At 39.5% G+C, this 21,648-nt stretch overlaps 1 protein-coding gene across 1 annotated transcript in view; it reads right to left on the minus strand.

Moving 5' to 3' along the window:
* Positions 1-21,648, minus strand: part of LOC307153186 (coagulation factor XIII A chain-like) — a 131,389-nt gene that overhangs the window by 96,299 nt on the left and 13,442 nt on the right. The window lies entirely within an intron of this gene.

The raw sequence follows: 21,648 nt of genomic DNA on the forward strand, positions 1-21,648 counted from the left end.
GTCATTGAACCCATTGTGCAATTCACTTTAATACCGCATGCTTTATATAGCTACATGTTGCTGCTGATTGGACTGCAGTTCTGACACACCCACCAAACAAGAGAAAACGTATCTCAAACCCCGTTGCACACCGGTGCACGCCGTTTCCAGGAAACATGACGTTCAACCCGGAAACCGTAGCAAAACGTTGCGCACCGTTTTGATCTTGAACGTGCCCCAAGTCTTTTGAAAAACCAATTGTAGTTTGCACTAAAAGTTGGCACTAATTGGTATACGCCCATTTTGGTTTTGCAAGTGGGCTTCTCAGTAGTTAATTGATGCTTCCTTATTAGAGAGAAAACACAAGGTGCATCCTATACGGAAGTCTTGTGTGTTTGACATGCATGAACTCTCCGAGTTTCAAACAATGGTGCATATAATGTATTTCTGTTTTTAGCATGCTTTTTACTTGCATTTTATTTATTGTTACTAAATCTACTAACATTCATTAATTTTCAAAGTAAGTAAAGTAAAATAAATAAATCGCACAGATAGCATGGGGACATTAATACAATGTTGAGTTTTGATCCAAACCATAATTTTGGTTGAGATTGACATTTCAGTGTTTAAAGTGTGTTGGATCAGCATTGAAATTTTGATGAAAGCCAACAGCACACATGGGTGGAGACAGTGATATTGAACTAACAGTGATTTGTAGTTGATGAGCACAAGATCATTCAGGCAGGTATCTCTGCAGAACACTAGTGGGTGTTTGTCTATCAGTGGGGCGTTTTCAAACCACAATGGGCATTTTCAACCGCTTTACCTGATTTGCTCTTATCCACTGGGGGCTTGGTTTAGGGGTGGGGTGGTTTAGCAAGTCTGTTGAAAAATGGTTGAAAAACATTTATTGTAGTTTGAAATTGGCCACTGATTGGTAAACGCCCATTTTGGTTTTGCATGTGCACTTCTCATGTGCACTTCTCAGTAGTGTAATGCTTCCTCATTAGAGAGAAAACATAGGTGCATCCTATACAGAAGTCTGGTTTGTTGAAGCACCTGACATACTTACATGACTTCTCTAGCACAGTTTCAAACAATGGTGCATCTACATACTTAAAAAATGCACATTACTTTAGTAAAGTTTATTACGAATTTCCTGAATAAAGTTCTAACGTCATTTAACACATTTCTTGAAGTGCAGAAGACATGAACATGAGCAAGAAAGTTACACTGCAAACATAGCCCATGTCTTGCATCCATCAGTGCTTGCATGCAGAGCACATTGCTCCTTTAGTAGGAATGAAGGCCGACGAAGATGGACAATAAATAAATAGAAAGCACCCCCCTCCTGATAATGCTGACATTGATTATACACCGAGTTGTTGTCGACAGCATAATCACCTGACCTGGGACTTGATGATATCCTGTGCCTTATCACTGCTTAATCAGGTAATCATTCATATTCCTGAATCTGTATTAAATTTGAGAAATTTCCACTGAAACACAATAACAAAAAACATCTTGTGTTTATTAAGAAAGTGACTGACATGGCTATTTTATTTTGTGATATTTGAAGAGATTAAGTTCTACATAAGGTGAATCTGCAGCCTCAAAGGGATAGTTCATCCCGAAATGAAAATTCTGTCATTATTTACTCATCCTCAAGTTGTTCCAAACCTGTATGAATTTCTTTCTTCTGCTGCACACAAAAGAAGAGAGTGAAGAATGTTGGCATCCAGACAGTTGAGGGTAGCCATTGACTTCCATGGTATTTATTTTCTACTATGGAAATCAATGGCCATCGTCAACTTTCTGGTTACCAACATTCTTTAAAATATCTTCTTTTGTGTTCAACAGAAGAAAGAAACTCATACAGGTTTGGAACAACTTGAGGGTGAGTAAATGATGACAGAATTTTCATTTTGGGCTGAACCATCCCTTTAAAGAAATTTTCATTGTTAAAACCAACGTTCTTTTATTCTACAAGATAAACGTGTTACTTGAATGCTATGTAGTTTCACAGAAATTGAACTGAGATGTTGTTAATGGCTATAGCCCATAGGTGTTTGTTCCTCTTCATGAAGTCATGAGTTTAGCTCCAACACCTGCCTGGAAGTTTCCATTGATCCCAATGACCTTGATTAGCTTGATTAGCTACTTCAGGTGTGTTTAATTAGGGCTGGAGATAAAATCGGACACCCCTGCCGTAGTGATTTTTTTTGTATTGAAGCATTAATAGATTTAAAAAAAATAAATGAAATAATCAGAATTTAACGATACTTTAATCATAGTTAGAATATTTTGTGTTCAGCAACTTTTTTTAAAAAGCAAATCGTATTGTGTTTAGTATATTAACATTCTTGAATGTGGCAACTGAATTGACTTGTTCTCGAGTAACATCATGCTTTCTTTTTCAGATTTCAGAGAACCCAGAGGAAAAGAGGCAGTAGTCTGGTGTAAGACAGATTTTTAAAAACCTGAACCGTTGGACCACCTGTAGTTATGACATCAGACTTCTGAAGCCAATTTTATTTTTAAAGGTTGAAATGCTTTTGTCCTATTTCTCCCCCTTTCTTTTTTAAAGAATGATCTTTTAATATATTTTTGTCATTGATTGATTGAATAAAATAAATTAACTCAACTGCTGGAAAGGTGTCATTTATATTTTAAAAGGTTTTTGCCAAATTTTTGGTCAGGAATTTGTTGACGCATCATTGAAGTGTAGTTGAAATATTAATGTTGTTTCAACATTAACTTAGTACATCAGATGGCAACATTGGTTGACATTCCTTTTCAGTTGTATTTTCAGTGTTTCAACAAAATGTATTTAGAATCAACATCACATTGTAACATTGATCAAACCATATTACCAAAGATTATTTCTGTTAATTTCAGTGTTGATTCAACAGCAGTGATGTAGATTCAACATCATAGTGTAACGTTGATTCAACAATATTATCATCGATTTATTTTAGTTAATTTCAGTGTTGATTCAACAGCAGTGATATAGATTCAACATCATAGTGTAATATTGATTTAACAATATTACCATTGATTATTTTTTGTTAATTTCAGAGTTGATTCAACAGCAGTGATGTAGATTCAACATCTTAGTGTAACGTTGATTCAACAATATTACCATTGATTTATTTAAGTTAATTTCAGTGTTGATTCAACAGCAGTGATGTAGATTCAACATCATAGTGTAATATTGATTTAACAATATTACCATTGATTATTTTTTGTTAATTTCAGAGTTGATTCAACAGCAGTGATGTAGATTCAACATCTTAGTGTAACGTTGATTCAACAATATTACCATTGATTTATTTAAGTTAATTTCAGTGTTGATTCAACAGCAGTGATGTAGATTCAACATCATAGTGTAACATTGATTCAACAATATTACCATTGATTTATTTAAGTTAATTTCAGTGTTGATTCAACAGCAGTGATGTAGATTCAACATCATAGTGTAACGTTGATTCAACAATATTACCATCGATTTATTTTAGTTCATTTCAGTGTTGATTCAACAGCAGTGATGTAGATTCAACATCATAGTGTAACGTTGATTCAACAATATTACCATCGATTTATTTTAGTTCATTTCAGTGTTGATTCAACAGCAGTGATGTAGATTCAACATCATAGTGTAACGTTGATTCAACAATATTACCATCGATTTATTTTAGTTAATTTCAGTGTTGATTCAACAGCAGTGATGTAGATTCAACATCATAGTGTAACGTTGATTCAACAATATTACCATCGATTTATTTTAGTTCATTTCAGTGTTGATTCAACAGCAGTGATGTAGATTCAACATCATAGTGTAACGTTGATTCAACAATATTACCATCGATTTATTTTAGTTCATTTCAGTGTTGATTCAACAGCAGTGATGTAGATTCAACATCATAGTGTAACGTTGATTCAACAATATTACCATCGATTTATTTTAGTTCATTTCAGTGTTGATTCAACAGCAGTGATGTAGATTCAACATCATAGTGTAACGTTGATTCAACAATATTACCATCGATTTATTTTAGTTCATTTCAGTGTTGATTCAACAGCAGTGATGTAGATTCAACATCATAGTGTAACGTTGATTCAACAATATTACCATCGATTTATTTTAGTTCATTTCAGTGTTGATTCAATAGCAGTGATGTAGATTCAACATCTTAGTGTAACGTTGATTCAATATTACCATTGATTATTTGTGTTAATTTCAGTATTGATTCAGCATTGGTGATGTAGAATCAATCATAGTGTAATGCTGATTCAACATTAACTGAGGGTGCAAAAGTGATGTTGATAAAAAATCACTTTGTAATGTTGAATCAATACTATTACCGTTGATTTTTGGTTGAAATCTCAACATTGCTTCAGCATTAACTGAGGGTGCTAAAGTGACATTGAAACAACATCACTTTGTAATGTTGAAGCAATATTAACACCATTGATTTGTGATTGAAATCTGAACATTATTTCAATATTAACCGAGGGTGCAAAAGTGACATTGAAACAACATCACTTTGTAATGTTGAAGCAATATTAACACTATTGATTTGTGTTTGAAATCTGAACATTATTTCAATATTAACTGAGGGTGCAAGAGTGATGGTAAAACAACATCACTTTCTAACGTTATTTCAATGTAATCAGCGTTGACGCATCAACACTGACTCAACATTGTTTCAATGGTTACATGCTATCTGGGAGACATCTTAAGGAAACATGAAACAGTTTTCAAAGAGAAACTTGGAAAATTAAAAGGAGCCACTGCTAAGATTCATTTACCAAGTAATGCAAAGCCTATTTTTTTTTTTAAATCAAGGTCACTGCTTTTTGCTATGAGAAAGAAAGTTGAAGCCGAACTTGATCGCCTGATTAAAGACCATATTACAGAGCCTGTGAAATTCTCAGAGTGGACAGCACCTGTTGTGCCTGTTTTAAAACCAGATGGGTCAGAAAGACTTTGTGGAGACTACAGAGTAACCATTAACAGAGAGTCGTCACTGGAGCAGTATCCCATTCCTCGAATGGAAGACATGTTTGCAGTTTTAGCTGGAGGTGAAAAATACAGCAAGTTAGATATGAGTCACGCATATCAACAGATTTTGTTAGATGAGATGTGCCTCTCAACACTGCTTGCTCCATTGCACAGGCTTTTGAAGAAGGACGTCCCCTGGTGTTGGAAAGAGGAACAAGAGGAACGGAGAGTTTGTATCACGAACACTTACAGCAGCAGCAAAAAACTACTCCCAGCTGGAGGAGGAGGGTTTAGCTGTAGTGTTCGGGGTAAATAAATTAAAGAAACATAAATATCTGTATGGCCATAAATTTGTGATCTGTACAGACCATAAACCTTTACTAAGTTTACTGAATGAACTAAAAATTGAAAGCTGTTCCACAGTCTCTCAAAGAATTATGAGATGGGCAGTGATGTTGGGGGCATATGAGTATGTCATTTCTTACAGAGCGGGCAAGGACAATGGAAAGGACAATCGCAATTACTTTTTATTAACAGAGAACAATTTGTTTATCTCAATGGTTTCTTTTCTAAAACTTCTAAAATTTCATTTGGGGTTCCTCAGGGTTCTATTCTGGGTCCTTTATTGTTTTTAATTTATATTAATGATTTATTCCTTTGTTGTGATCATTTCCTACCCATATTATTTGCAGATGACACCAATCTCATTGCAGTACACAAGGATTTTGTCACCTTGATCCAACATGTTAATGACGAGTTAAAAATATTATCAAATTGGTTTCGCACTAACAAGCTAACGGTCAATGTCAAAAAATGTAATTTTATGATATTTCACAATATTAATAAATTCTACCCCAAAGAACATGCTGGTATAGAAATTGACGGAGCTCCAGTTACTCAAGTGGCTTCAACAAAATTTCTCGGTGTTCTGATTGACGAAGGTTTAACTTGGTCCAAACATGTTGATCTAGTCTGTACAAGATCCTCTAAAATGTTAAATATTCTAAGAATTGTTTTACCTTCAATCCACTCATCCGCTCATCTAACGCTTTACTACAGCTTTTTATTTCCCTTTATGAATTATTGCAATATTGTCTGGGGTGCTACTTTTCCCACTTATCTCGCTAAAATTTCTAAAATTCAGAAGAAGTTCTTGCGTATGATCTCCTACTCTTCTAAATATGTTCCTTCTGCACCTCTATTTCTCAGATACAAGATTTTATCAATTGAGAAAGTCAATGTCTATTTATCATGCATATTTATTCATAAGTTTATTTATAAGAGAGAAGATTTCCCACCAACATTACAACACTTTTTTACTTTTATTTCAGATACTCATATCCATCATACAAGGCATAGTGAAATAAATCTTGTCTTACCGTTCTCTAGAACTTCAGGTCATAAAACTGACCTCAGCTTTAGGGGTCCTCAACTATGGAGTGAATTAAGTTTGTCCCTAAGATCCATGTCTTCTCTGTTTGTCTTTAAAAAACAGTTGAAAGACCTTTTGATTTTACAATGATAGTTTTTTGTTATAGTTCCCTGCAGTATACTATAGTCTTACTGACCCTTATATGCTGCTCTTTACTTTTGTTCCTCCTTTACCTTTACCTTTACCCTTCAACATCTATAACTTTAAGTTACTTCCATTAGGATAATCATGCTTCTGAAAATATGTTTTTCCCCTCTTTTTATTATTCAACTTATTTGTCTGCGTACCTTTTTTGTTTATTCATGCAAGTGGAGTGGAACTCTGTATAAACCCAGTTGGGTTTCGTTCCCCTCCTTGTACTGTATCCATGTGATATCCGTGCAGAACAAATAAATAAATAAAATAAATAGAAATGCCGATGCTCTTAGTCGTCTTCCTGTTCCAGAGATTCCAGAGAAAGGATCGAAGGAGGATTATGTCTTGATGTTGGACAGCGTTGTTTGTCCTTTGACGACATCAGAGCAAATCAAGCACTGGACAACTCGAGATCCTGTCCTCTCTAGACTGCGTGAGTATGTGCTTAAAGGTTGGCCTGATCACAGTAATACAAATGAATTTGCACCTTATAAACAGAGACAAAAAGAGCTCAGTGTTCAAGACGGCTGTGGGGAGCCCGCATCATCATTCCAGAGCAAGGACGTTCAGGGTTGCTGGAACAGCTACATCAGTCTCACCCAGGTGAGACTTACCTGTGGTGGCCAAATTTAGATGCTGACATTGAGGCCTGAGTAAAAGATTGTACTGTGTGTCAAGAACAGAGAAAAGCACCTCTGGGTGCACCACTTCATCTGTGGGAGTGGCCATGACAGCCATGGAGAAGAGTGCATGTGCACTATGCTGGTCCATTCCTGGGGAAGATGTTTTTAATTTGAGTTGATGCCCATTCTAAGTGGATTGAGGCATATCCAGTAAATTCAGCAACAACAGCGACTACTCTTGAGTGCCTCAGAAAGAGTTTCAGTACCCATGGCATTCCTGAAATGATGGCGTCTGATAACGCTCAGTGTTTTGTAAGTGAAGCGAGCAAAGAATTTATGTCTAGGAATGGAATAACGCATGTTACTTCTGCCCCGTATCATCCATCATCCAATGGTCTTGCTGAGCGGGCAGACCAAACTTTTAAGGAACTTTTAAAAAAAGTTCTGGGAACAATATGGAGACCAAGTTTAGTTATCGTATTACACCCCAATCTACCACAGGATTGTCACCTGCAGAAATGATGATGCGGAGTAAATTGTGATGTACTCTAGACAAAGTGCACCCTGACTTCACCAGCAAAATTGAATTGAAACAACAAGTTCAAAAAGAGCAAAATCTCGCTATTTTGAAGTAGGAGATACAATGTACACTGGGAACTTTGGGTATGGACTAAAATGGGTACAGGGTGTAATTCAGGAAATCACAGGACCTGTATCCTATAAAGTAGCAATAGAAAGTGCCCAAATAGTGCGATGTCATGTTGATCAATTATTCAGTCGACAACAAAAAGAGATCCTGACTAAAGACTTTCAAGCTGCCTTGGGTGTTCAACCTTATGATTCTGATGTTGTGTCAATGGATGCTGATATTAAAATGCCAGAATCACTCAGTACGTCGACAACACTTGAATCAATTCCAACTTCAGATAACTGTGAGCCTGAGAAATTCAAAATCTGGATGTCAAAGAAATCAATTGCCAGATTCACCCAGTGCTCAAAGAATGCCTGAATTGACTCAAACTGCAGATAGAAAAGAGCCTGAGAGTGCACCCTCTGGATGTCTACGACGTTCAGTAAGAGAGAGGAAACCACCAGCATATCTTAAAGACTTTGTGACATAAGAAATAGTGTCATCAAAAAAGAACATTAGAACCTATTGAATTATGAATGTTATGAATTGTATGATGTAAAAAAATCAGCACTGTAAAATTGTCCTAGAAGATTTAGTTTCTTGGGGAAGGATTGCCTCTGAGTCAAGTGGAGGAGAAATGTTGTATGTTAAGGGTGGTATTGTGTTTGTCCAGTAGGGGGCGGTGGCGCACTGTGTTTTTGGGCTGTAGCACTGTTAAAAGCAGAGAAGAACACGCAGTGTGGGTGTGCTTGTGTGTGTATTGCTGGCTACAGAGATGAGTCCTAATAAAAAAAAAAAGACCATCCATAAGTTTCAGTTTTCTCTGAGTTTTTCTTTGGTATCTACGATACAACATATATAGTTAGCCTACTATCTTAATGCATTAGTGTTAAAGGTGGGATCAGTAGTTTTTGAAATATGCTGTTTGGAAGTTAGTTGGACCGACACAACAACAAACGTGTAGCCAATCAGCATTAGGGGGCGTATGATGGTGGAGGAGAGAGAACGATCAAGAAGGAGATTTGAACTGAAGAAAGACTGTAGAAATAAAGATGAGACATAATACAAAAGAGAAAAGCTCAGAAGAAATTACTGGAAAATAAAAGTTTTTGTCTGGATAAGAGCTTTATGGCCCGCATTAATATTAGAAAAGCTGTCCAGCGCTGGAGAGAGCTGAGCGGGAAGGCCTGAAAACAGACGCGGAGGTTGCTTTGGTTACGCACGTGAGTAACACTGGCTTTGAGAGTGTCATTGTTTGTCTGGAGCTGCTGTGCTGTTGGCAACTAACAACAAACTCTTGTTTGTAATTACTATTGTGTACTGTACGTAAATTTTTTGTGCTTCCTTGTCATTCGTTCATCATCTGCGCTTTATTTTTCGTGAAGAATTATTCTGTTGCGCTTCTGCTATGATAAACAAACATCTTCTCTTGGATTGCATGTGTAATGGAGATGAGTTAGTGAACGTCGCACTGACGACTGCTAGTAAATGCAGTGTTTAGCGTCATTGTTAGTGCACTCGACTGGCTTGCAGGGGGATCGGTGTTTGAGATTGACTCGGAGCAGGGCTGTTAAGCCCAATTTATACTTCTGCGTCGAACTCACGCCGTAGCTACGTCGTAGGCTGTGTGTAGCATAAGTACCCTTCAGCGTGCCCTGACGTGCACCTCTCCAAAAATGTAAAAACGCGTCAATTCTACGCGGACTGCAAGTGCTGTGATTAGTCTGCTTGAACCCCTCCCTCGGGTTTCACATGCTCCCTCTGCATGTGTAATTGCGCGTCAATGCGGACAATGACGCAGAAGTACAGTATAAATGAAAACCAACGCATTGCCTACAGCGTAGAGGCTCTGGCATAGGTCCGACGCAGAAGAATAAATCAGCCTTTAGGATTGCAGTGTGAGTTTTGTAGGCGGAGCAATGAAGTAGGGGTGTGTTTGTTTGGGTTGATTTCAAACATCAACATTGGCCAACAGTATATTTCAAAGCTCCTGAAGACAAAAAACCTGCCCTTAAAGAGATACGAGATAATGTGAGGGAGCGCATAAAGAGCTTGCGCCGAGCGGAGTACGAAGGGATAGAAGGCGGCGGGGAAAGGAGAGAGTCAAGTTCACAAAAAAAACCTTCAAGTACCTGTCGGGGCTCCTTGGAGTTAAAAGATCAGGAGTGCTAAAGGCCTGCGGTCATGGAACACTGGACCAGCTCTATACCCTCTCCAGGGTACATGGGAGTTTGCCCAACCAATCCACATGTGCTTTGTGGATTTGGAGAAGGCATTCGACTGTGTTCCTCGCAGCGTCCTGTGGAGGGTGCTCTGGGTGTATGGGGTCCGGGGCCCTTTGCTAAGGGCTGTCCGATCCCTGTATGACCGGAGCAGGAGCTTGGTTCGCATTGCCGGCAGTAAGTCAGACTTGTTCTCGGTGCATGTTGGACTCCGGCAGGGCTGCCCTTTGTCGCCGGTTCTGTTCATAATTTTTATGGACAGAATTTCTAGGCGCCGACAGGGGCCGGAGGGTGTCAGGTTTGGGGACCACACGATTTCGTCTCTACTTTTTGCGGATGATGTTGTCAGGCTGGCCCCATCAGACCAGGACCTTCAGCATGCACTGGGACGGTTTGCAGCCGAGTGTGAAGCGGCTGGGATGAGAATCAGTGCCTCCAAATCCGAGGCCATGGTTCTCAGTCGGAAAAGGGTGGCTTGCCCTCTTCAGGTTGGTGGAGAGTTCCTGCCTCAAGTGGAGGAGTTCAAGTATCTTGGGGTCTTGTTCACGAGTGAGGGAAGGATGGAACGGGAGATTGACAGACGGATCGGAGCAGCTTCTGTCTGTCGTGGTGAAGAAAGAGCTGAGCCGCAAGGCGAAGCTCTCGATTTACTGGTCAATCTACGTTCCTACTCTCACCTATGGTCATGAGCTGTGGGTCATGACCGAAAGGACAAGATCCCGGATAGAGATAGGGTGAGAAGCTCGGTCACTCGGGAGGAGCTCAGAGTAGAGCCGCTTCTCCTCCACATCGAGAGGGGCCAGCTGAGGTGGCTTGGGCATCTGTTCCGGATGCCTCCTGGACGCCTTCCCGGTAAGGTGTTCTGGGCGCGTCCCACCGGGAGGAGACCCCGGAGAAGACCTAGGACACGCTGGAGGGACTATGTCTCCCGACTGGCCTGGGAACGCCTCGGTGTCCCCCGGAAGAGCTGGAGGAAGTGTCTAGGGAGAGGGAAGTCTGGGTATCTCTGCTTAGACTGCTGCCCCCGCGACCCGGCCCCGGATAAGCGGAAGAAGATGGATGGATGGATGGTCACATGTGATTAATTGTGGAATCATGGTGGTTTAAATATATTGTCTGGTAGTTCTTTGGTTAGTCAAGTTCAGTTTAATCTCTGTAACACCCTGAATCCTTCTCTTACATGTCTTCCAAACCACTCACTGTCAAGATGGAGACGTATCACAACCTACTGGCATGAAGCACACAAGACCTGAGGTTGCATTAACTATAAATTATCTGTAGTTTACAGATTTTTAATCTTATTAATCTGAATTTGAAACCTGGTGACAAACCTGGGTACTAAAACATACCTAGAGACCCTTACATTCTGCATTGTTGCATTTTGTTGTGCTGTTTATGAATTTCTTTAAAAGTGCATCTATTATAAACATTGCTGTTTTTGTTTTATTGTATCTGACTTGCAATGTTTGATCTCAATATTTCAACCCCAACAAAAAGCTTAAGCTATGTTTACACGGAAACTATCTGAAGAGAAAACGCAAAAGTGGCGTTGCGTTATCACTTTTTATTCTGCGTTTAGACTAGCGTTATGGAGGGGAAATCTGCGTGCGGACGCAAAAGTGTGTGAAATTCGATGTAGTATGCACTCCAGGCAGCTAGGTGGCAATGTGAAGCACTGCCACACAACAACACCAAGTCTGCGTGCCTGCATACAACCTTCACTGTCTAGCAGACTTTTGCGTTTTTACCCTTTAGACGGGAACGCGACGGTGGAGAGTTTTTAAGATTTCCACTCTGGAGGGTGGTTTCGTTTTTTTGCGTTTTTAAGCCCCAAAAACGCAGTCGCCGTCTAAACGAAAGGCGCATCTGATAAAATATTTTTACGTTTTCACCTGCGAGCGTTCTCGTGTAAACAGGGCCTCAGTCACCATGAAAAGATAACAGCACTTAACAAATGACAAGACTTTCTACAATCCAAATCCAATCAATTCCTCATACATACATTAGGTCCAGCTCTACAATTTTGTTTGTTTGTTTTTTGTTGGATTTTTGTGAAGCTGTTTCACTCGGATATACATTACAATAGGGAAGAAAAGTCTCCATGCCGAATTTAACAGGACGCATCTCAAATTTGTTGCTTAATTACAGCTTTTAATAGTCTTGGAAACTCACCATTTGTGTGGATCAGGTTACAGGAATTGCCTGATTGCTGTAATTTTCATTGTGGATAGCCACACAATATACCCTGATAAGGAGAAATTTTTGCTACAGGACATTTCTTTTTACTTTGGACAGGGTTTATAAAGTCCCATTGTGTTTTGCCTCGAGCACAAAGCTAGTTCAGTAGGCCATTACGTTAAGATAAGAGGCTTATTCCCATCTCAGAGAGGGAGGCTACCTTCAGACTGTCAGTTTTTGGGATTGACAATTGCATTTACTTATAGGTGTGTGAGTCTCGAAATGTCCCGTTCAAACAGCATCTTACAGTAGCATTTTAAATTCAGTCTGTATGAACGTTCAAACGGAAGTCAAGCCTGTATTCGCTTGCCAGTAACCACACTGACCAAAGTAATATCAAAGATGGTGGCATCCATAAAACTAAAGTCTTATTATTTTTGGCACGAGAAGAGTCCAAAGCGTGCAAGTTCATCTGTCAAATCTTCATTAACTGACAGCAGCTTTTATATTAGTGTCATGAGAGCCAAGCATTTGAGTCGTGCGTAGAACACAAAACTGACAGAAGTGGCTCCTGTGGTGAACAGTGACTGGATCTAAACCTAAGATGACACACAGCTCATATCTCCATCGCTATAAGTTACCGAAACCACACATAAAACCCAAAACACACAGTAGACACACGTTTGTGCAGCATAGAGCAGCTCTCTCGCACTGTATGACGTAGGACATGACAGATAACTAGTTGTCCAGTCCAGTTCTCTTCACACATCACGGGTTGTGAGTTGTGAGTCTTGAACATTTACGGGTGTGAGTTTGGTTATAGAATGCGGTTGTAAATAACTGAATTGTTTCTAAACATAACCATATTAAAAACTCTAGTACAGGACTGACCACCGTACTCTGTTGCTGTGTGAATGTGGCTGGAAAGAGCTTGTGTAAGACTGTCATGGTCATCTCTAGGGCGAATGACATTCGAATGAGTGGGCGAAAGAGTGTGATTTACGTGAGTAAGAGAGGGAGTACTGGTGTAAAGACCACGCATTGGCCCAATGACGGAAATCCAATGGTATGGGCGAAGGGATAATGCGTGTATGTCTTTTCAGCGCTCCAGTGAAGTTCACTTAATTTATTGGAATTTAGTTTCAATATTACTTTAGCTTTACGCTTAATCTGACTCCAATTTCAAATGATAATCAAATTTAGATTGTGTTTCTTATTAGAAAATAATCATAAATATTGATTATGAAGTAATTTAGATCTTTGATTACTCTGGGTATCCCATCATTTCAAATATCCGTTCATTAGGGACCTGATGCCGCACAGAATCACACGCCCTGGGTTTACGTGGATCTCACGGACACAGCCTCGCCAGTCTGATCTTGGTCAGAGGGTGCAGGGTTTGCTAATACCTCTTAAGTCGGTTGCCTACTGCTCACTCATACAAAAAAGTGTAGTTTATTTAGCCATTTCCGTACAACTTGCCAAGTCAGTGATAGACAGAAATCAAAAGGTCTTCAGATGACGTGCCTACTGCTCCGTTCATATGCGCCTTTAGTTTGACCTATTCTGGACACAGAGCTGCGGGAGCACCAGCCTCCTCATAATCTACTAAAATAATGATTTCAAGAGAGTCCAGACTAAATCAAATATAACATTTTATTTGTCAGGTAAAAATTGTACTGTATCATGCCAATTACACAAGCAAATGATTAAAAGCCAATTCAGAAATAATAAATAAATACATGACATCAATTACTCAAAGATGACTCTAAGAGTAAGCAATGTATTCCTGACAGAGACACGCAGTATTGTGTGAGTGTGTTCCAAGTGTAAGACTTGGTAAACACTGACAGAACACTGTGTGGGGGTTTTCCTGGTTACAGATAAATACCCAGACCAGAACAAAAGGGTTATACCAATATTTTTTAGAGTTGTTTTTGGTCAATTCATGTACCCCAGGGGGTAGCACCTGATTTCGGGGGAGAGGAGAGATATCTTGAAGAGACATCACCCAAAGAGGAGAACAGGTCTCCTAAGTTCTCAATCTTTCTCATTATACCAATGACTGCAATGAAATTAATACCATTTTACCGATCGCACTGAGAGATTTAAAATGATACCAAACATAAAAAGGAAAAACAATAGATTTACCAGATACATAATATGGGATATATAGACAATCTCAGTGAACTTTTGGTGACTTGGCTCAAGGGGAAAGGATGGGAGGAGGGAGAGGGGGATGCAGAGATAAGGAAGGAGAAAAGTTTGGACAGGACAATGTACTGTGCTCTTTTCCATGCAATCTTCTGTCCAGGGTGCATTTTATTGCTTAATAGGCCTTTATCACAGTGCGCGTGACGTCACTTCCAACGGCGAGTAGTAGCGTAAACCGAGTTCCGGTCGAGTCTGTAGCAATGGCGGCGGCGCGAAGGTTTTCAATATCACTGCGGGATCTTCCCCAAATCACCAACGTTTACACGATTGTGGAAAATCTTTCACAAACGAAAGTATCCAAATTTGAGAAGGGATATAAATTCTTCTTTGAAAACTACATCTTCAATTATGAAGGTAAGTTTCATTTTAACGTTTGTTTATTCTCTCGAAATGGCTAACATGCTACCTAGCTGGCTAAACCATGATTGTCTTACAAATACGCAAACCAATACAATTTTCAAGTAAAAAACAATTTTTATTTTGCTGTGATATGGTAGTGTGATTATAATGCTGTTTTTGTGCAATACAGTATCTGATGTTGTAGATAGTGAGGTGATTATCAGGGCACAGTGTTACCGGTCCATGAGGAAAAACGAAGAGCCACACTCTCTTCAGGTTACCTGTTCAGGTTTCAGAACTTTAGTTAGGTCCAGTTCGAGGACACAAATTTGATTGTGTTTATAGTTGCTACGGTTGTAGCGGGTTAAACTGCAATTGCAGTTTGTTTGAAAAAGTGTTCAAATGAAAATTGTTAGACTGCTGTTGCAGTCAATTTATGTCAATGTTTCATTTGTATTCTAATTTTAAACCGTATATAATGTTTTATTTATTTAGATTTCATTTAAAGTCGACGAGAATCCTCCTGTCATCAGTACTTTTTGCAGTTCCTGTGTGGCTGGGAAAGAGCTATGCAACCATTTGGTTGGCTTGCTGTTTCAGAGTGCACACTACAGCATGATGAAACTAAAGACGGTACCACCCACTATACCCAGCACTCTACAGACTTGGCACAGGCCCAGGACTCAGGTATAGTAAACAGCTATTAACTATTTTATGCATGAATTATGACAATCTCAGACAGTATTTTTGTCCTATTTGTCCTATTTGTTTTCATTGCTCCAAGGACATGAAAAAAACAAGTTTTGACTTTCTAGCTGTCCACTGCTGCAAACTCTATTTTATTTAGAAAAATTATTACATGCTCTCAATAATAACATAATTTTTATTTTTTAACAGGGAATCCATCCTGAAGCAGTGGATCGATTACTTGTGAGGAAGCCAAAAACCTCTAGCAGAAGTGGTATTAAGTCCACTCTTTACAGGGCCTACACAGGTGATTACATTTACATTATTTTATGTCAAGCAAAAAAATGTACAAATTAAAGGACTTTTAAAAGTATTATTTCTATTCTCTTCTTTTTTTTTTTCTTTGCTTTTAGGCCCCCTTCCCAATAATTTGCTGCTCTCTTCTGTGGAGTCTTTAAGAAGTGTCAGGCCTCAGCCACTGATCTGCAAGGTTCTGCATGGCTTGTCGGAGATGAATCTGGTGGAGTCTAAGTTTGGCCTGGTACCCAAAGGTTCTTTGCTGTCCTATCAGTGCCCTGCTGAGTCATCAAGGGATGCTGTCAAACATGCAGAAGCCCCTGCTTTCCCTACGCTTCCTCTGGATGGGTATACATTTGAAGGAAGATTTAAATTTGTCCCGAATTTCCATGATATGTTGTTCTTAGAAAGCTTGGCAGTCACTCAAGAACTAAGCACAATAATTGAAAAAGACACACGGGACCAGTCACAGTCTGCTCTATGGAACCAAATGCGTACACCACGCATTACATCCAGTAGATTCCGTGAGGTGTGTCATGTCAGAGGAGAGTCGACTAGCCAGGCACTAGCTGTCCGAATCATCAGAGGGATTCGTCAGACTTCTGCAATGAAGCGTGGACTGGATCTTGAGCCTGAAGTGCTATTTCAGTACTCTGGTATGATGAATGTCAATGTTTTACAGTGTGGGTTTGTTGTACATCCTGATGCGCCACACCTTGGCACAAGCCCTGATGGCAGAGTCTACGACCCTACTGAGAACCCTCCCTTTGGACTTGCAGAGGTAAAATGTCCTGACGTTGATGACATTTCTCAGGTGACACACATAAAAGTTGTCAACGGTCAAGCTAAGTTAAAGGAAAGCCACAAATACTACTGGCAAGTTCAGGGACAGCTTGCAGTAACAGGACTGAGTTGGTGTGACTTTATAACAAATACCAAAACAGACATAACCATTCAGCGCATCTGGAGAGATGAGAGTGTAATTGTCTTAATGAGGGACAAAGTAGACATTTTTTTCTTTAATACATACATGAATGTGTATTTTAACTCTAGGAGTTAAACTAATACTTGTGATGATTGATTGTTTGTTTATTGTTAAAGGTCAAGGTCACCCAAAAATGAAATGCAATAATTTACTCACCCTCGTGCCATCCTAGATGTACATGATGCACAATATACATATATATACATGATATATGAATATAGATCATATATAGAGATTTTATATCTTATCTATATATTTATATATATATATTTATTAACTCTTAAGAGTGCTGATGTGCTTAAAATAGTGCTGATGTTGATTTGTTTACTGTTACATGAACAGTTTACCCAAAAATGATATTTATGCCACAAATTATGGCATAAATGTCATTTTCGGGTAAACTACTCTTAAAGGTTCTTCAAATGTCTATTTTGGTTGAGCATCTGTTTGTCTTAAATGTTTAATAGTGCCTATTCATAACTAAGTTCACTGTAAATTGTTAATGAATAAATGAGAAATAGTAACAACTGAGAAAATGTAACAACTTTTTAATTGTCACAATGCAGTCAATACATATGTAAAAAAAAAAAGTGGTGCAATAAAAAATAATTCCAATTTTTAAGTTTGCAACTTTCAAGCTCATTTACTAAAAACATATTGCAACATTAAATGCAAGTTTTCACAATTCAATATTTTTGTACAAATTAAACTATAAAACAGACATTTGATTGGTGGCAAATTAAATCATGTTTCTTTTCTGTATAAACGTTCGATACAACATCATTTACATCAAGTGGGCCTTTGAAAATTAGCCATTAAACAGCAGTTTTCACAATTCAATATTTTTGTACAAATTAAACTATAAAACAGACATTTGATGGATGGAAAATTAAATCATGTTTCTTTTCTGTATAAACGTTCTATACAACATTTACATCAAGTGGGCCTTTGAAAATTAGCCATTAAACAGCAGTTTTCACAATTCAATATTTTTGTACAAATTAAACTATAAAACAGACATTTGATTGATTGCAAATTAAATCATGTTTCTTTTCTGTATAAACGTTCTATACAACATCATCATTTGCATCAAGTGGGCCTTGGTAATTAGCCATTAAACAGCAGTTTGCCCATATTTGGTTCACTGTGCCTGTCAGGGTGAGAGGAAAGGTAGTCCCAGATATGGTTTTCTTTGATTCGCCGAATGACTCTTTCCACCACGATCCTTAGACGGGCTATTGATTGTGTACGTTTCGTCTCTTCTTTTGTAAATTGGGCTGCTCTTTTGAATGGAGGGATAACAAGCCTGGCTCCCACATTCTCAAGCAGTCGCTCTATGGTAAAGCCTTTATCTGCCATACAACAATCTCCAGGCTCGAGCAGTTCCAGAAGTCCAGACTGTTTTGTTATCTCCCTGTCTGAGATGGATCCAGTGAACAGCTGTGAAACAAAGGTTATGGCCCCACATGGAGCAACACCAACCAAGCCTTTGAAAGTAGGGTAGTTTTTGTAATGTGAAAACATCTCCGACTGTAGTGTAAGTGCTGAGGGGTTTTCACATCTGATCTCAGTACAGTCCAAAATAACACGGACATCTGGGAAGTGCTCCTTAAATTTTGCTGGCATGGTTGCTCTGACTTGCTCTTTGGTCATCCAAATAGGCAAGGACCCCAAAACAAGGTACAGAAAATTTGCCCATGTTATGATAACTCGACTGACCGTTGTTGTACTCACATTGAAGATATCTGCCAAGACCTTCTCTCGTAGACCTGCAGACACGCGGCAGCAATAAAGGAAAAGCTCATCAATAAGCTGAAGCTTTCTGTTAGGGCCATGTCTCTGTGCCTTAGACCAGTACACAAGGTTCGATGCTGATGGTTCTACTGATGCCCAGAAAATCCTGAAAACCTTCTCTGAGGGAAAGCGTGTGTAAAATCGGAAGTCGTCATCCGAGAGACAAAATCGATTTATTTGAATGCGGGAGACAGACAAAGCTCTCACTTCTGCCTCCAACTCTCTAATTCTCTCTGCTGCAGCATCCAATAGATCTGGACACGGAGGTGTTGAGTAGTCATGGTCTGTGAGTGGGACGGGTCCGTAATAGACAACAGGCTGTTCATCACTGACCTCAGATTCACAATGTTGGCGCTTTGACGTTATCTTATCCAGTACATTGGGTCGTTTTTGGCGAACACTCCCCCAGTTGTTCCATTCAAACCTGGATGGTATAACTCCACGTTTCAAGCGTTTACGATCGGCTGTTGACGAGTAGTCAGATTCTGTGAAGTGTTGCCCGCAAACGTACGTACTCCCTTTTAAAACTGCAAAACTTTTGCCTTCATCCCGCCGAATAGAATGAATCCACATTTTCTTAACTTTTTCATCAGTTGGAAAAGAATGAAAACTGAGATACGGCTGTTTAGTAGAACTATTACAACATTTAGGAACGCAACAACAATTCCTCGCTGTGCTCGCCGCCATTGCTACAGACACAGACACTGTGATAAAGGCGAATTGCAGGGTGAGTTTTGTCTTAGCAGGAAAATCAGTTCTTACACTAGTAATATTCCTTCCACTCTGTCCTAGTTTGGCCCCAAACCAGCCCCCTTTCTCTTGCTCTCTGTAAACATAGTGCTCTACTGATACCCTGATCTTTGCTCTTAGAGAGTAAGAGAGACTGAACGTGAAAAGTTCAAGCTGGCAGGCTGCACACCACTCCATAAACTAAACGAGGGGTGTGCTCAAAATGTTGGTGACCGAATGCGCCGCCTTTGTCATCGGGAGTCAGTTTGTGTGAGAGGATTTGCGAAGCTCGGTCTGGCAAGTCAGGACAAGATTCTGGCTCAATAGGCCCCAGTTTGAGTCACTCAAACATATGATTGGTAGGGAGGACAGATGTGAGCTGGGAGAGAATGGCTACTCTGAAACTCTTCTTTTACACCAAGATCTTGGGATGTTTAGTTTCCGGGAGTGTAGCTTCCTTCCTCTACTGCCTCGTCTATCTGTATGACTTTGTAAAAGCCATTCAAGACCTCATCCCAGCAGGTGACTAAGAACAGTGAACCGAACGGTCGCTCCATGCAATATCTGTTTGCTTTTAAAGTGCATGTGTCACTTTTGTCAGTTTGGCTTGGAGCTATTGTCTGACAGCCATCCTTGAAAAGCCCAACCCACCTCGGCTCTGTCATTTGCATCCCAGAAGCCAGGCCAATTACTTTAATTAGATCTCCTACTGAATGTAGGCTGGAGGCATCATATAAGGAAGGAAAAGGTTTTTGACTAAAGCGTGTATTGGTGACTTGAGTTTGTGGCTAGAGGGGGATGCTTTGGCTTCAGGCCCAAGTTTTAAGGTAAATTTAGATTAGGAATGCTTCTCCAATAAATAGTCAGGTGCTATTTGTACTATTTGGCAGTGTCATATGTTTGTCCCGAGGTAAAGTAGAGGGAAGGACAAGCTGTTGACTAAATTTCAATTGTTCAACTTTTCGCCCGTTGTGTACCATCACAAATGTTTTGGCCAGCTAAACGTTTAAACCAGCAGTTCTCAACCTTTTTGATTCCCAGAAACAACCCCCAACACTTTTTAAATAAATAATTATAATTCAAGTTGCAATAATTAAATTGTATAATTACAATGTAGGGGGTGAATTAAGATAAGAAAAAACTTGTTTTTTGTTTGATTTAGTTTATTTTTGTCACTCATTAGGTTGCAGCAGAGACTAGTGATGTGTCATTTGAGGAGAGCCGAATCTTCAGCTGCAGGCATGGGCAGGACTATTTTTTGGATGGGCACACCATGCGGCCAATCACATGGGCAGACAGACTAGGATCATACCATTATGTGAAAGGAAGGGGGACACACGCTCCAAAGATAGTGAGTGTAGTGGTACAGGCCAGGTACATAGAGCGACAGAGAGAGGCGGGGGAGCCGGATTTAAATGCAAGCGCATTGGGAGAGAATGAAGAAATGAGCAAAAACCGAAAAAGCAGCAGTATCTGGCTGCATTTCAAAGATATTAGAGACTTCCCAAAAACAGGACAAATAATCACAGAGAGGAGAAATCACATCAGCCCATCCAAGCTGAGGCATCTGATATTTAAGTTTTATTGAAATGTGAAATAATAGTAACAGTGTATTTTTTGTAACAGAAAAATGCATACAAATAAGGCTTCATTTATTAAAATACAAATCATTAACAATTGCTAAATTAGGCTAAAATAGAAGTCAGAGTGATACTAAATGAAGAGCCATTTGGGAGCCATAAGAGCCGGCTCTTGTAAGGGAGCCGAGCCAAAAGAGCAGAAAGAGACAGACTTCCCATCACTAACAGAGACGAGGTGAAACAAGATCCAAATGCAGCAGTCTTTATTTTCAAACTAACTTAGAGCTTTACAGAAAACACAAGTAGCAGGAACAGAACAACCTAGAATCAAGACACCAACAGACTGAAACACAGGGCTTAAATACACAGAGAACATATCAGGGAAACTAGACCAGCTGGGACAAATTAACTAATTACGACAATAATTAACAAGACAATAGGTGACGGGATTAAATCAAAGGAACGCATGGGTAAACTGGGTGTTACAGGCAAACATAACATGAACACAAACAAACGTGACAATTTTAAAGCGCTCATGTTGAGGCCTCCTAGTTGGCGATGAGAACCACTGGTTTAGAATGATTTGAACTTTCTAGTGTCAAAATATACAAAACGATGATATTTTTGCCACTAGAGTCATCTCTGCTTTCACAGAGTTTGACTTGTTTTTACAAGAATGTGCAAGAACCTCTTTCTGTCTTGCGTGTGTGAGTGTGTGTGTGTGTGTGCGTGTGTGTGTGTGTGTGTGTGTGTGTGTGTGTGTGTGTGTAGGATAGTAAGAGTGATGGGGGGGAACAGATCTAGTAACAGCAGCCCCC

This window comes from Squalius cephalus (genome assembly GCF_949319135.1).
Source record: "Squalius cephalus genome assembly, chromosome: 25".
Lineage (NCBI taxonomy): Eukaryota > Metazoa > Chordata > Actinopteri > Cypriniformes > Leuciscidae > Squalius > Squalius cephalus.